Source organism: Ambystoma mexicanum, chromosome 6q, assembly GCF_040938575.1.
Source record: "Ambystoma mexicanum isolate Mex_15411 chromosome 6q, UKY_AmexF1_1, whole genome shotgun sequence".
Lineage (NCBI taxonomy): Eukaryota > Metazoa > Chordata > Amphibia > Caudata > Ambystomatidae > Ambystoma > Ambystoma mexicanum.
In genome coordinates, this window is record NC_090937.1 from 870,719,675 (window position 1) to 870,733,753 (window position 14,079).

The 14,079-nt window shown below is 45.9% G+C and overlaps 1 protein-coding gene across 2 annotated transcripts in view; it reads left to right on the forward strand.

Moving 5' to 3' along the window:
* The window catches only part of LOC138516346 (uncharacterized), an 888,519-nt gene that overhangs the window by 633,830 nt on the left and 240,610 nt on the right, over nucleotides 1-14,079 (forward strand). The gene's annotated exons all lie outside the window — the stretch shown is intronic.

Sequence of the window (14,079 nt, forward strand, 5' to 3'; positions counted from 1 at the left end):
TAGGCGAGGAGCGTGGACATATTCAGCAGGTTCCCAGGATCTCTCTTGGGGGCCGTAGCCTTTCCAGTCAATTAGGTAGAATAGTTTAGATTTGGAGATCTTGGAGTCCAGAATGCTTTTGACTTCAAACTCGAGTTCTCCATCCACTAGGATAGGTTTTGGAGATTTGGTTAGTCGGGTTTGAGGTTGCACGGGTTTTAATAGAGAGACGTGGAAGACCGGATGTATCTTCATGTGCGGGGGCAAGTCCAACTTGACCGCTACTGGGTTTACTATGGTAATGATGGAATAGGGACCAAAGTATCTTGGGTTGAATGTGCGTGGCCCTTTTAGAGATAGATATTTGGTGGATAACCAGACTTGATCCCCTACTTGATAGTGAGGGGCTTCCTTCCGATGTTGATCTGCTCCTTTCTTGTATTGTTCTTTAGCCCTTTGAAGGTGAGAAACAGCTTCCTTAAAGGCTTGGGTGATTGTAGAATGCAGGTAGTCTACTGCTGGTGTTTCAAGATCTTGGAGGGGATCCAACTCCGAGGTTCGAGGGTGACTGCCGTACAAAAGAAAAAACGGGGTTTTCCCAGTTCCCGAATGGACAGAGTTATTGTAGGCATACTCGGCTATCCAAAGGATATCTTTCCAAGTTTTTTCAGTTTGTTGCAGCATGCAGCGTAAATACTGTTCCAGAGTTTGATTGGTCCTCTCGGTTTGTCCGTCGGTCTGAGGGTGGTGACTGGTCGATAGTCTCACATCAATTTGAGCTGACCGACAGCAACTTCGCCAAAAATGAGAAATAAATTGACTACCTCGATCCGAAATTAGAACCGAAGGAAAACCGTGCAGTCGGACGATGTTTTCGAGAAATTCTCGGGCCAGAGTTGCTGCTGTTGGCAAGCCTTTGAGCGGAATGAAATGCGCCATCTTGGAGAATAAGTCCACGATTACTAGAATCGTATTGTATCCGGAGCATGGAGGTAGATCGGTGATGAAGTCCATAGAAAGCGTATGCCAAGGGCGAGGTGGGATGTCAATAGGGCGTAAGAGGCCTGCTGGTCTTTCCTTTTGACTCTTGTTTTGGGCGCATACTCCACAGGACATTATAAAGTCTCTGATATCTTTTTTCCAAGACGGCCACCAGAAGTAGCGCTTGATCTTTTCTGAGGTCTTGGCTATACCGGGATGACCTTCCATTAAAGAGTCGTGATAACAAGAGATTACTTTTTTCTGTAAATCTGTGCTGGGTAGGTATAATCGTTCTTGGAAATACAATAAGTTGTCCTTTACTGCAAAGTCCTTTCCCTGCAGATGCCAATTCTGTATATCTGCTGGAGTTACAAGTTGCCTGGCTTTATCCTTAACTTCCTCTATGGATTCTGTGGCGATTACACCCAGAATTCTTTGTTCGGGAATGATTGGTACAGGTTTAGGGTTGATCAAGTGTTCTTCCACTCCCATCCGAGAAAGGGCATCAGCTTTACCGTTCTTTGTACCAGGTCGATAGGTAATTATGAAGTCAAACTCGGCAAAGAATAATGCCCAACGGAGTTGTCTAGAGGATTGGGCTTTTGCGGTTTTCAAATATTGCAGGTTTCGGTGATCCGTAATCACAGTAACGGTGTGTCGGGCCCCCAGCAGATAATGCCGCCAAGCCTTAAAGGCAGACTTGATAGCCAGAAGTTCCTTGTCAGTAATCGTGTAATTGACTTCAGGAGGCGAGAATTTGCGGGACCAAAATGCCACGGGATGCAACTGATTGGTTACCGGGTCCTTTTGTGATAGAACTGCCCCCATGGCAAGGCTTGAAGCATCAGTTTCCACGATGTAGGGGAGTTCGGGGCGAGGGTGTTTTAAGATTGGTGCAGAGATAAATTTAGTCTTCAAATCCTGGAAAGCTTGTTCCGCCTCGGTAGACCATTCAAAACGTTTGTTTTTCTTTAACAAGGCAGTGATGGGCTGGACTATTCGAGAGAATTCGGGGATAAACCTGCGGTAAAAGTTAGCGAAGCCTAACATGCTTTGCACACCTTTTATGGAGGATGGTGATGGCCATTTGAGAACTGCATCGACCTTCTTTGAATGCATACGCACTCCGCCAGGTGATAATATGAATCCCAAGAATTCAACTTCAGTCACGTTGAAAACACATTTTTCCAACTTAGCGAAAAGTTTGTGTTGACGCAATCTTTCGAGGACCATTTTCACGTGTTTCCGATGTTCAGATTCCGATGAAGAATAAACGAGGATGTCGTCAATGTAAACAACAACACATACATCTATGAGCTCTCTGAGGACATCGTTCATAAAATATTGAAAGGCGGCCGGGGCATTGCAAAGTCTGAAGGGCATGACCTGATATTCAAATAGCCCATACTTGGTGCGGTAGGCCGTCTTCCATTCATCGCCCTCTTTTACTCGTACCAAGTGGTAAGCTCCTCTAAGATCCAGCTTTGTATATATGCATGCTTTTCTGACTTGGTCCAGGAGTTCAGGGATCAAAGGTAACGGATATCTATTCTTAACGGTGATCTGGTTCAGGGAGCGATAATCGATACAAGTTCTAAGGTCTCCTTCCTTTTTTGGAACGAAGAACAAAGCTGAAGAAGCAGGGGACTTGGAAGGACGAATAAACCCATTTGCCAGGTATTGATCCAGGTATTGTCGAAGGTGAAGGTTCTCAGGCTCGGTGAGGGCATAAATTCTACTACAAGGAGGAGTAGATCCAGGTATCAGGTCTATCTGGCAGTCATAAGACCTATGAGGAGGTAGAGAGTTAGCCTGATCCTTCCGGAAAACATCTTGGTATTCTAGGTATTCGGGAGGTAACTGGGGAGTCTCTGAAGAAATTGCGGCCAGTGCAACACCAGGTGGAGGGTGACAAGTAGAGACACATTCTGGAAACTGGACCGTTCTTGCTCGCCAATCGATCAGAGGATTGTGTTTCTCTAACCAAGGTATTCCTAGAATAATCTGAAACTGAGGGGCCTTGATCACATCGAACACGATCTTCTCATGGTGTCCATCTTGACTTACTAGCGTCACTTCTTGAGTGGTATGCGTTACTGGCCCGGAGGCTATCTCCGTACCATCCACCGTAGTAATGACGTCCTTTACAGCCTTGGGACAAAGAGTTAGATTCATCCTCAAAACCATCTCATGATCCACATAATTGCCGATGGCACCGCTGTCGACGTAAGCTTCAATTGCATGTAATCGATCCGGATTATCAGGGCTAATGAGGACCATAGGTATCACGAAATGCGAGGTTACGGAACTGGTTTTTACGCTCGGCAAGAGGACCTCTATTCTTGTCGGGCGAGGTCGTTTCCCTGCTCAGAGTTTGTAACTTTGGTAACTGCAGCTCCTACTGCCTTCTTGGCAGGTTTCACCGGACAGTCTCGAAGAAAGTGCCCTGAGTTTCCGCAATATAGGCATAATTGCAACTGTTTCCTCCTTTCCCGCTCCCGTTGTGTTAGAGGACCTTTCAGACCCCCTATTTGCATGGGTTCCCCGGAGTCTACTCCTTTGGAAGGAGTTGGCGGTTTGGAAAATACTCGAGCATCAAACTTGGAACGATCGGCCTTCCTGTTCTGCAGCCTGTGATCTATTTGAACGACCAAGTCTATGTAATCCGAACAGTCTTGTGGGGGATTCACTACTTGGGCTAAAACGTCTTTGAGCTCTCCACGTAGACCTCTATAAAACAGCGTAATCCTTTTGTCCTCAGGCCATTGAGTTTCCACTATTAGTCTATTGAAAGATGCAATATAAGCCAAAAGGTTTTGATTATCCTGTCGCAACGAAAGAAGCTCATTGTCCAAGGCCTGCCCCTGTGAATGTCTTGCGAACAGTTTTTCCATACTAAGCTGAAAGGCTTGAAAATCATGAAGAACCGGATCATCTTGATGAACTAGAGGGATCGACCAGTCTGCCGCATTGCCACTAAGGTACGAAAGTACAAAAGCTACTTTAGCTTGATCAGTTGGAAAGGCTGCTGGCCGGCATAAGAAGTGCAACCGGCACTGATTGATAAATACTGCAAACCTCTTTGGGTCACCAGAAAATCGCTCGGGCGGGGCCAGAGGTACATTCCCAGGTAGGTTGATCTGCACTGGATTCATAGAGGATGTTGAAGGAAGATTTGCCCCTGATGTGGGTAACGGGGTCTGTCCGGCTTGTGACTGTAGCACTTGTCTAGCAAGATTGTCTGTTCTCTCCTTGGAAATAATTAGTTCCCTTCTTAGAGCATTCGTTTCCTGACGAGTTGCATGCACTTCTGCCCTTAGTTCCCCAAGTAACCGGGCTAGGGGGTCAGTATCCGAGGTTTCCATAGCGCCTGGGCGAGAGTTTTGCGGTAGGCTTTGCGTTCTGTAACGCTCACCTGATTCTCGCAGAGGCGCCGGTCTTGACTGGGCGACTACCGTATCTTCAAAGGTGATGTGTAGCACCCGGTTGGCTCTTTGGGCTGGACCTCTGTGCACTGTATGCCTGACGTGTAGAGTAAGATGTCTGCAGATAGAAAATATGGGGTTAATGAACTGGGGTTATTGGGGTGTCCCTATCTCTTTCCTCTTCTCCTCTCCTGTAGACCCCCAAAGGTTAACGCTCTCACCTTAGGTAAGTGAATGCCAAGCTCTCCATCTGCCTCGGGGCAGGGTGCTGTAGCCAGTTTCTTCACTGTATAGGTAGCACAGGCCTCTTGACTTCAGAGGACTGCTGTCCGTCGTTTACTGCACGAACGGTAAATTTCGAGTCATTCAAATGTCTTTTTAAAGTCTTTAGTAATGATGTCTCTTGTTTTGCAGGGTTCCGGCGATGGCGGATGACGGGCTGAAGTGAGTTGAAGATGGAGCCCGTGTGATGAATAGAAGCGCCTGGAAGCACGTGAGTAAGCGCTTGTTGCCTGTTTCACGATGCGCTCTAACTGTCTTTTTATTTTGCAGGTACGAGCTCGGAGCGGCTGCAGGGTGCCGGAATACCCACTGGATTAGATGTGGAAAGGAGTAATGGCACGCGAGTATTAAAGTTCCCCAATGTCTTTAAACGCACCTTGTTTTGTCTTTCAGATGCGGATGCAGCGCCGAAGGCCTCCGGAGCGTGCAAAGAGTTGGTAAGCTTTTGTCTTTCAGATGCCGGAATGCAGTATGAAGACCTCCGGAGCGCACGAAGAGTAGGTAAGCCTTTGCCTTTCAGATGCCGGAATGCTAACCTGTTCTTTCTTGTCTTTATAGGTGTTGCTGAAGACTGGATTCAGGATGGTAAGCCTTTTTCCTTAGGCCCAGGACTGGATGCAGAAGACACGATGAGCGTCCTGCTGCAGAGGGTGCAGAATAACGCAAAGCAAGATTCATCCACCGGGTGTGGTTTAAATAGCCTCCTGTAGTGCTTAGGTGTCTCCTTCCACAGCCACGCCTAAGTAAGAAAAGAGTTCCTGGTAAGAAAAGAGTTCCTGCCTTCCAGAAGAGTTCCAGTGTTCTAAATCTAGGGAGTGGCTCCAGCCCCACCCAACAGGAAAAGTAGTTCCAAACAGAAGAGGATCAGAGGCTCAACTGGCAGGCAAGTAAGCAGCATGGTCTGCTGCAGGTAAGTCCACCCAAGCATTATGAGCCCGGCGCTTCCAGCGCTGGGACTGGGCATATTTATGAGCCTGGTGCCACTGGCGCCAGGACTGGGTCCAAAAGGTCCCAATTGGGACTGGTTGGCACTCGGAACCTGGGTTATGGATCTGCTTCCAAGGGAGTTGGGAAAACCCTGACCTTTTGGAAGCAGAGATCATGACATTTATGCTTTTCCCCCGTTTCCCCTCATACGAAGGACAATACAGTGGGTACGCAGATACAATTGCAGGGTAATTCTAGTGGCACCATACTGGCTGAGGCAACCGTGGTTCTCCGACCTGCTTCACCTGTCGCTGGAACATCCTATAGCGTTTCCGAGAGTCCCGAACCTACTATCCCGGGACAGAGGCACGGTGTGGCATCACGACCCGGACAGTCTCAACCTTACAGCCTGGCTCCTGACTTTTCAGAGTTCGGTGCTTTAGACGTTCCGGAGGATTGTCAAAAAATTCTGCAGGCGGCTCGAGCCCCTTCTACAAACAAATCTTACTCCTATAAGTGGCGGAGGTTCTGTGAATGGTGTCGAGGACAACAAGGCCTACAACCGTTGCTGGTGACGCCGGAACAAGTTCTACCTTACCTGCTCCTCTTGGCAGAGAAGGGGTTATCCTTCACATCGATAAAGGTGCACCTGGCGGCCATCTCGAGGTTCACGAGGAAGAGGCAGTCGTCTCCTCTATTTAGCGACAGACTTGTGAAACACTTCATGAGGGGTTTATTTCGAACTTTTCCCCCGGTAAAACGTTTCCCTCCAACTTGGAGTCTCAACACAGTGTTGGCAGGCTTAATGAAACCGCCTTTTGAGCCTATGGCCACGGCCAACATAAAATTCATATCGTGGAAGTTGGCATTCTTGATTGCTATCACGTCAGCTAGGAGAATCTCGGAACTGCAAGCGCTGGTCGTAGACCCGCCATACCTAAGATTCTTGAAGGACAGTGTGGTCCTGGCGACTAATCCTACGTTCGTCCCAAAAGTTCCGACAGTGTATCACAAACACTCGTCCATTGTTCTCCCTACTTTCTTCGCGACACCGTCATCGACAGCAGAGAAAGCTCTTCATACCCTGGACGTTAAGAGGGCTCTGAAATTTTACCTACATCGTACACAGGAACTCGGGTCTACTCGACAACTGTTCATCACATATGGTCCGTCGACGAGAGGAAAAGCAATCTCTAAACGGGGATTGGCTCGATGGGTCTCATCGACGATTGCGTTTTGTCACTCCAAAGCCGGAAGGCCACTGCAAGGACATCCTAGAGCCCATTCTACAAGATCAACATCCTCCTCAGCAGCATTATGGGCAGGAATTCCGCTGATGGACATATGCCAGGCTGCGGCATGGTCAGTGCCCCACACGTTTACCCGCCACTACTGCCTTGCCAGGCAGCATGCGGACGAGGTGCAGATGGGAAGAGCTGTCCTGCGCCATCTGTTTCAGTAAGGTAAGCTCCACGCTGTGGAAAATCTGTTTTCTACCTTTTGATGACGGTATACTTCATGTGGGTAAGGTTGTATGAGTTAACTTATTCCTACTGTACATATGCATTGTGTAGTATGGTGAGGGTATATTACATTACATTCTCACCGCCGTCTCAGGTGTTACTGCTTTACAATCTATTCTAAGCATGTGAATCCATGAAAGATCCAATGCTGGAGAAGGGAATAGTTTCTTACCTGTAACTCCATTTCTCCAGCATTGGTATCTTTCATGGATTCACATGCACCCGCCAACCTCCCCGGAATGCAATGTATTTGATTTATAAGTTTAACCCTTCTTACTTTGGAGGGGCCGAAATCTGAAGGGGAGCCGCGGGGGCGGGCCTCTTATACTGGCACGGCCTGCGGAGCATGCGTAGGCGGGTCCTAAAAGTACGTAGATGGGACACAAAAGTGTCGGAAGTTTTCCTATAGGAAAAGGCTATATATGTGTACCGAGGGGTCCCAGTCTGACGACGGGGAATATTCTAAGCATGTGAATCCATGAAAGATACCAATGCTGGAGAAATGGAGTTACAGGTAAGAAACTATTCCCTTCTTGTGGCAATTACATCAGCCCTCAGTGTAAGTGAGTTGCAGGCACTTTATAGCGGGCCTCCTCACACCATCTTTTATAAAGATAAAGTGGTCCTTAGAGTAAAACCCTCTTTCCAAAAATTGTCTCAGATTTTCACCTGTCACAAAAAATAACACTGCCTACATTCTACCCCCCTCCTCACGCAAGTAAGGAAGAGGAACAGCTGCATAGATTAGATCCTAGAAGAGCTCTTGGCTTCTATATTTCATTAAGATTGGGAAAACTAAGTCAGTGTGACCAAATTTCTGTGGGATACACTGGCCGCAAATTGGGACTAGCCGTGACCAATCAAACATTATCTAGATGGATAATTTTGGCTATAACTGAATGTTCTAGATTGGCTAGGAAAGATCCTCCAGATGGGCTGAGGGCTCATTCAACCAGGGGCATGGCAACTTCAACAGCACTTCAAAGGGGTGTCCCTGTGCAAGTTAGCAGCCACATGGTCATCCATGCATACTTTTATAAAACATTATGCTCTAGATTCGACTTCTTCACAAGGTCTGTTCGCTAAATCAGTACTTCATTCTGTACATGACTAAACATTTTCTGTACTCCCACCTCCAATACAAATCTGCTTTGGGAGTCTATCTAAGATGACGAATACGTGGGAGGACACAATCCATTCGAAGAACAAGTTACTTACCAACTGTAACGTTCTTTCGATTGGATGTTCCTCCCACGTATTCCTCACCGACCCTCCCAGCCTACCCCACTGTACAGTTTACGTGGTTTACACTCTAAATTCTTTTAAGGCTTGGGTCGAAAGAGGCACGCCATTAACTACAATCCAGTGGCTACAATATATGAAAAAACAGAATTGAGGGCAACGGGCGCGCTCAAGGCATTTATACAGCGGATGACGTTGACGCACGACAGAGGCCACCGAGGGACATCGACGCCGCAGCCTCGAGTGGAGCGCCCTCTGGTGGAGAGAGAAAATATTTCCGAAGCAGCAAAGCTGAAGGTTAGGATATATCTAAAATGAGGAATACGTGGGAGGAACATCCAATCAAAAGAACGTTACAGTTGGTAAGTAACTTGTTCTTTGCACTGGGCCATGCAAAATGAGTACATTTATGCATTGCATGCAGCGTTTACAATGGATATCTTTAGAATTCGCCTGCTATTTGGCAGTGTCAGTGTGAAAGTTTGTGCTAGTGCAAATTCTGGAGTATTTTTATGGTGGAGAAGGGCGAGCCAGAATCAGAACTTGATGTATGTGCCTTGTCTGCCATACAAATGAACGAAGGGGAGCTGTAACTTCAATTTAACGTGGAAAAGCCTTATGCATGACTTTTACACATTACATTTGTTAGGGCTCATTGAAATGAGCTCCAAAGTGAAATAAAACATTAAATCATGTAAAATTAAATTGGACACATCTTTCAAAATACAATCGTCTAATACGAAAGCCTATATAAACTCAAGTTCGGGTTTGTTTTATACCTATTGTGATGAATCTGGACTATTTGTTCCTTCTCCCAAGAGGGGAGCCGCCCCCTTTGAGGTTAGGTACGTGAACCTGCTGCGCAAGATCCTCCCTTGGGGTCTGGGCAAGTGGGACCTCACTGGGAGTGAGAGTCCCTTCTTGGGACATGGACTCCCATGCCAATCAGGAACTCCCAAATCCAAAGCACACTTTCTGCCTAAATGGGAGTTGAAAAGACTTTGGTATCTCCCGTGATGACTATAACAAACAAGGATCCTTCTTTCACTCTTTTGCCTTCAGGTAATGCTGAACTTCATCAGAATGTCATAATCAAAGATGACAGACTCCTTTCTTTTGTTTCTGATGAAGTATATAAGAGCAGGGCGGCCTGCGAGTCGTGAGAGACTACTATGGAGGAAGAAGAGTAATCCCTATGCAGAGGCGACGTCCTTGAGGGGCCAATCCACGCAAGGCCGTGGAAACAGCGGTGTCTTGGAGGAAGAGACCCGCTAGCTGGAGGCTGAAAGGCAGACGTTCTGACCGAGCGAGAGGCTCTGGCCAGGAGAGACAGAAATCCAACCAATCCAACTGGTGGCATGACCATAGGAAGAAAGTGGTGGGGCTGGTGCACGGGGCGCAGAGACCTGAGGGAAGACAGGAGCCCGGGTACCCGAGCTCCACGCAGCAAGTGCCTTTGCTGCCGAGACCAAAAGGAAAGCGAACGCTCCCAAAGCTAAACCGCAAGTGAGGACTATGAACTTTGGTTTCCAAGATTGGCAAAACTAACAAGGTTACAGAGACCGAATAATCAGAGAACCACGGCTGGGAAAGTCGACAAAGGTACAAGTGCTTGAGAGAACTGAACGGGCATGTGCACTATGTAAAACAGAGTGAGATACGAATCCTTTACATGAATGCTGGAAAAGCCAACACAAGTACGAGAGCCTGAGAGAGCTGAACAGGAAGACGCAATATGTAAAACAGAGGGACAGAGATACGAGTGCTTCATATCAAGGCTGGGAAAGTCGACAAAGGTACGAGTAAAGGATAGTCAGATTAGCATACATCCCAGATAAAATAAATTGAAAGGAGTACGAACACTTTGCAGCAAGGCTGGAAAAGCCTGACTAGGTTACGGGAACCTGGAGCACCCGAACGGGCAGACTCCCTACTTGTATTTGTATTTTATTTATTTGTAGAGCGCACCAAGCCCTGAGGCATCTGGGCGCATTTCTTACAAGTGAATAGATTACATAGTTAAATTGAATTACATATGTTCCATAGATGTATGGTTACACAACATGATTGCATGCAAGTTAAAGAGGTATAACAAGTTTGTAAAGTGCAGAGTGGAAGTATAGTCAATCAGCAAGAGGGAGTACATTTCTAATTCTCTTGTTCTCTTGTGTGGATAGCCATGTTTTTGCCTTTTTTCTGAAGATATGAAAGGATGGTTCAGATCTTAACGTTACGGGAAGGGAGTTCCACATCTTAGCTGCCAGAATTGGGCAACTACTACCTCCTGCCTTCTGAAGTTTGAATCTTGGTATTTTGAGACAGTCTGACTGTGCAGAACTGGTAGGGCGATCTGAAGTGTTGCGAGAGAAGCTGTTAGTCAAGTAGCTAGGAGCTTGGTTCGCAAGGCACTTGTGTGTTAAGGATATGGTTTTGAGGGCAATTCTTAGATTGACCGATAGCCAGTACAGGTTACGTCTATATTCAGAAATGTGTTGTGATCTAGGGATGTTTAGTGTCGATCTAATGGCGTTGTTTTGTATTACCTGCATATTTTTTATGTATTGTTGGTTGGTTCCCAAGTATAATGCATTACAGTAATCAAGTTTTGATAGAACTAAAGCTCTGGCTAGGGTTATACAGTTGGGTGTTGTGAGGAATGCTATACAAGCTGTGATGATTAATTTGCAGGTGTAGGCCGTGGAGAAGGCCGTTGCATTGATTTGTCTAGCTAAATTCAGTGTCGAGTCAATGTAAATGCCTAACGTTTTCACATCCTTTGAGACCTTGATGTTGATCAAGGTCTCACATCCTTTGAGACCTTGATCAATGTTAAAGGAGTTAAAATGTCCATCAAGATTATTGAGTTTGTATTGGGAACCTAAAAGGAGTAGTTACATCTTATGATTTAGACGAAGTCCATGCTTATATACACCATTATCCAAGACTGGATAATGGTGTATATGTCATTCAGTGCTTTTGTGTGGGTAGTATAGTCTCCAGTCAGGGGGAGGAGTATTTGGGTGTCATCAGCATAATTAGTGTAGGTGACACCCAAATAATCAAGATCATCAAACAATGGTTTCGTGAACACATTATATAAGGTAGGGCAGATGCAGGATCCTTGTGGGACTCCGCATGAGACTGGCGCTGGTTCAGCGCAAGCTGATGGTGCGAATACCCTCATTGGTCTATTGTTGAGGAAGGACTGGATCCAGGCGTTGGCCTTGTCTGCGAAGTGTGCGGCTGAGTTGAGGTGATTGCAAAGGACTTTGTGATTTACTAAGTCAAATGCAGCTGACAAGTCTAGAAGTAAAAGGAGGGCAAGTTTACCTTTGTCCTTTTAGATTTTCAATTTGTGTCTTGAGGGCGATCAGGGCCGTTTCGTGCCATGTTTGGGTCTGAAGCCGGATTGTCTGAGGACAAGGTGGTTATTTACTCGTAGATGTTCTTGGATCTGCAGGTAGGCAGCTCTATCAAAGATTGTTTAATAGAAACGCACTCTAGTAATGGGTCTATAGTTTGTGGGGATATTAGGGTCAAGGGTCCGTTTTTTTTTTTTTTTTAGAAGTGGGAGGACCCAGGCTTCTTTTTGGTTGTTCGGGACTAAGCTAGTTTCAAATGACACATTAATGAGGGACGTGATAAATGGAGCCAGTTCTTTGGCTGCCTCTTTGATGATCGGCGCTGGGCAAATGTCACCCTGACATCTGGAAGGTTTTAGTTTCAAGATTGTCCTCAACCTCTTTAACGGAGAGGGGGAAGAAGTTGAATGGTTTGATGTTGTTTATGGGTGGCATTGGCGGGGTCGGTTGAGTTGTCCGGAGAGAGGCTACGTTTTTTTGCTTCCATTTTCTCTTGTAGCGTTGTAATTTTGCCCAATAGAGCATTATGGATATTGGAACACCAGGTAGCTTATTTCGTGCATGAGTCTGGTGGTGGGGCTGGGGATTCTAACTCTTTGAGAATATTAAAGAGTTCTTTTGTGCTGGATTTGGCATTTATGATGCCGTTTTTCTAGGTATCTTTTTTTGCCTGAAGGATAGTGTCTTTATAATTAGGGGATGCTAGTAATAGGTTGTCTTGTTGGTGGCTGAAGGGAGTCTCTTCTACAGAGCTTCTGCATTTCTTTTAATCTTGCATAGGGATCTAAGGTGTGGAGTGAACCACGAATTCAGGTGTGCCAGGGGTTTGGCTTTACGCAATTTAAGTGGAGCTATAGTGTTAATGGCTTTGCGTAGAGTGTGTTCGTAGATGTCTACTAGGACAGTGGGATCAGAGTAGGTGGTGGTGGCATTAAAAATAGGCTGTAACAGGGGGAGTAGTTTCTCAACTGTTAGGTTCCGATTATTTATCGTGCGTAGAGGGGCTGACTTCTGATGGTTGGACTGGTTGCTTTCATTTATGGTGAATGTGATCAGATGAAGGTCTAACTATGCGCAGGGCGTCTAATCAAGAATGTTTGTGTGACAGTTGATATCGGTCTACTAAGTTGATTGAGAGCAAGTATGCTTACCAAAGAGCCACAGGACTTTGGGGAGTCCAAGCACCACAAAACTTTGGCATAGAAAAATGTGTTAAGTGACCCTGGAGGAAATCTGAGAAACGTAATCTAAAGAGAAACCTTCTTTTCCAAGGTGGAAGACGAAACAGTACAGGTGATATTCACCTTTTTAATCAACATGAAAACTGTGACGTGTCCTATTCCAAAGGAACTTTAAACCTGAAAGTAAGTTATCTAAGTGATTGAATCTGAGAAACGTAATCTAAGGACAATCCTTCTTTTCCAGAGGGGGGGCGGTGGGGGGGTGAGGAAACGGTTCAATAGAATCTACAAAAAATTCAGTGTCATTATATTCTAAAGTAACTTGAAGACTGAAAATAAGTAATCTCTAAGTGATTGGGCAAGACAGTAGCCACAGACAGAGGCTATTGCTCCAGCCTCCTTTTCCTTTGTTGGATTTTCTAAGGTGGTAGGGCTAGTTAGGGCCAGCCTTGTCACAGTGATTGTTTTTGAGAACAGATTCAATGCAGACTAACCTTTAATCATCCCTAAATACAGTGACTGAACAATAGGTTATTCTCATGAGGGTATCCATTTCCATTTCCGTTTCATGGGTACTTTCATGAAAATAGAAACGTTTATTCATAGCCGTTTCAGTGGGTTTAGCACTCGTATATACATTAACTGATCCTTTATTAATAAAACGTCTGCAACAGCTGCATATCACAACCATTGCTATGAACACCATTAAAAGAAGTTAAATGGATGTATTTTTTTACCAGTATATGGGATATCGGAAGCAGTGCACCTCGTGGTGGTCCAGTATGCAGTAGCAAATGCATTGCGCTGTCACAAGTTGCTTCTAGAAGTGCCTGTCTGTTAGATCTACTGTACTTGAGCCATGGGGCCTGATTCGTGACATTTTCTGCACAGTAAATAGGGACTTTGCGCACTGAACCATTCACGATATGCGTTTGTCCATACATGGAATTGACTGCGCAGGACTTTATCGTGCTTTGCGGTTTACGAGTGTTTGCATACAGATTTTCCAGAGTTTTACCAGAGTCATGGACATTTGTGGGCATGTACTCGGGACGCCGGTAATAGTTAGTGTCCCCAAGTTGCAGACCTGTTTGCGGGGCACCCCACGCACAGTTTCAAGGGTGCATGTGTTTGCACGCAAGGAGCACGCAAAGCCAGCTGTATCTGGCTCTGTTTG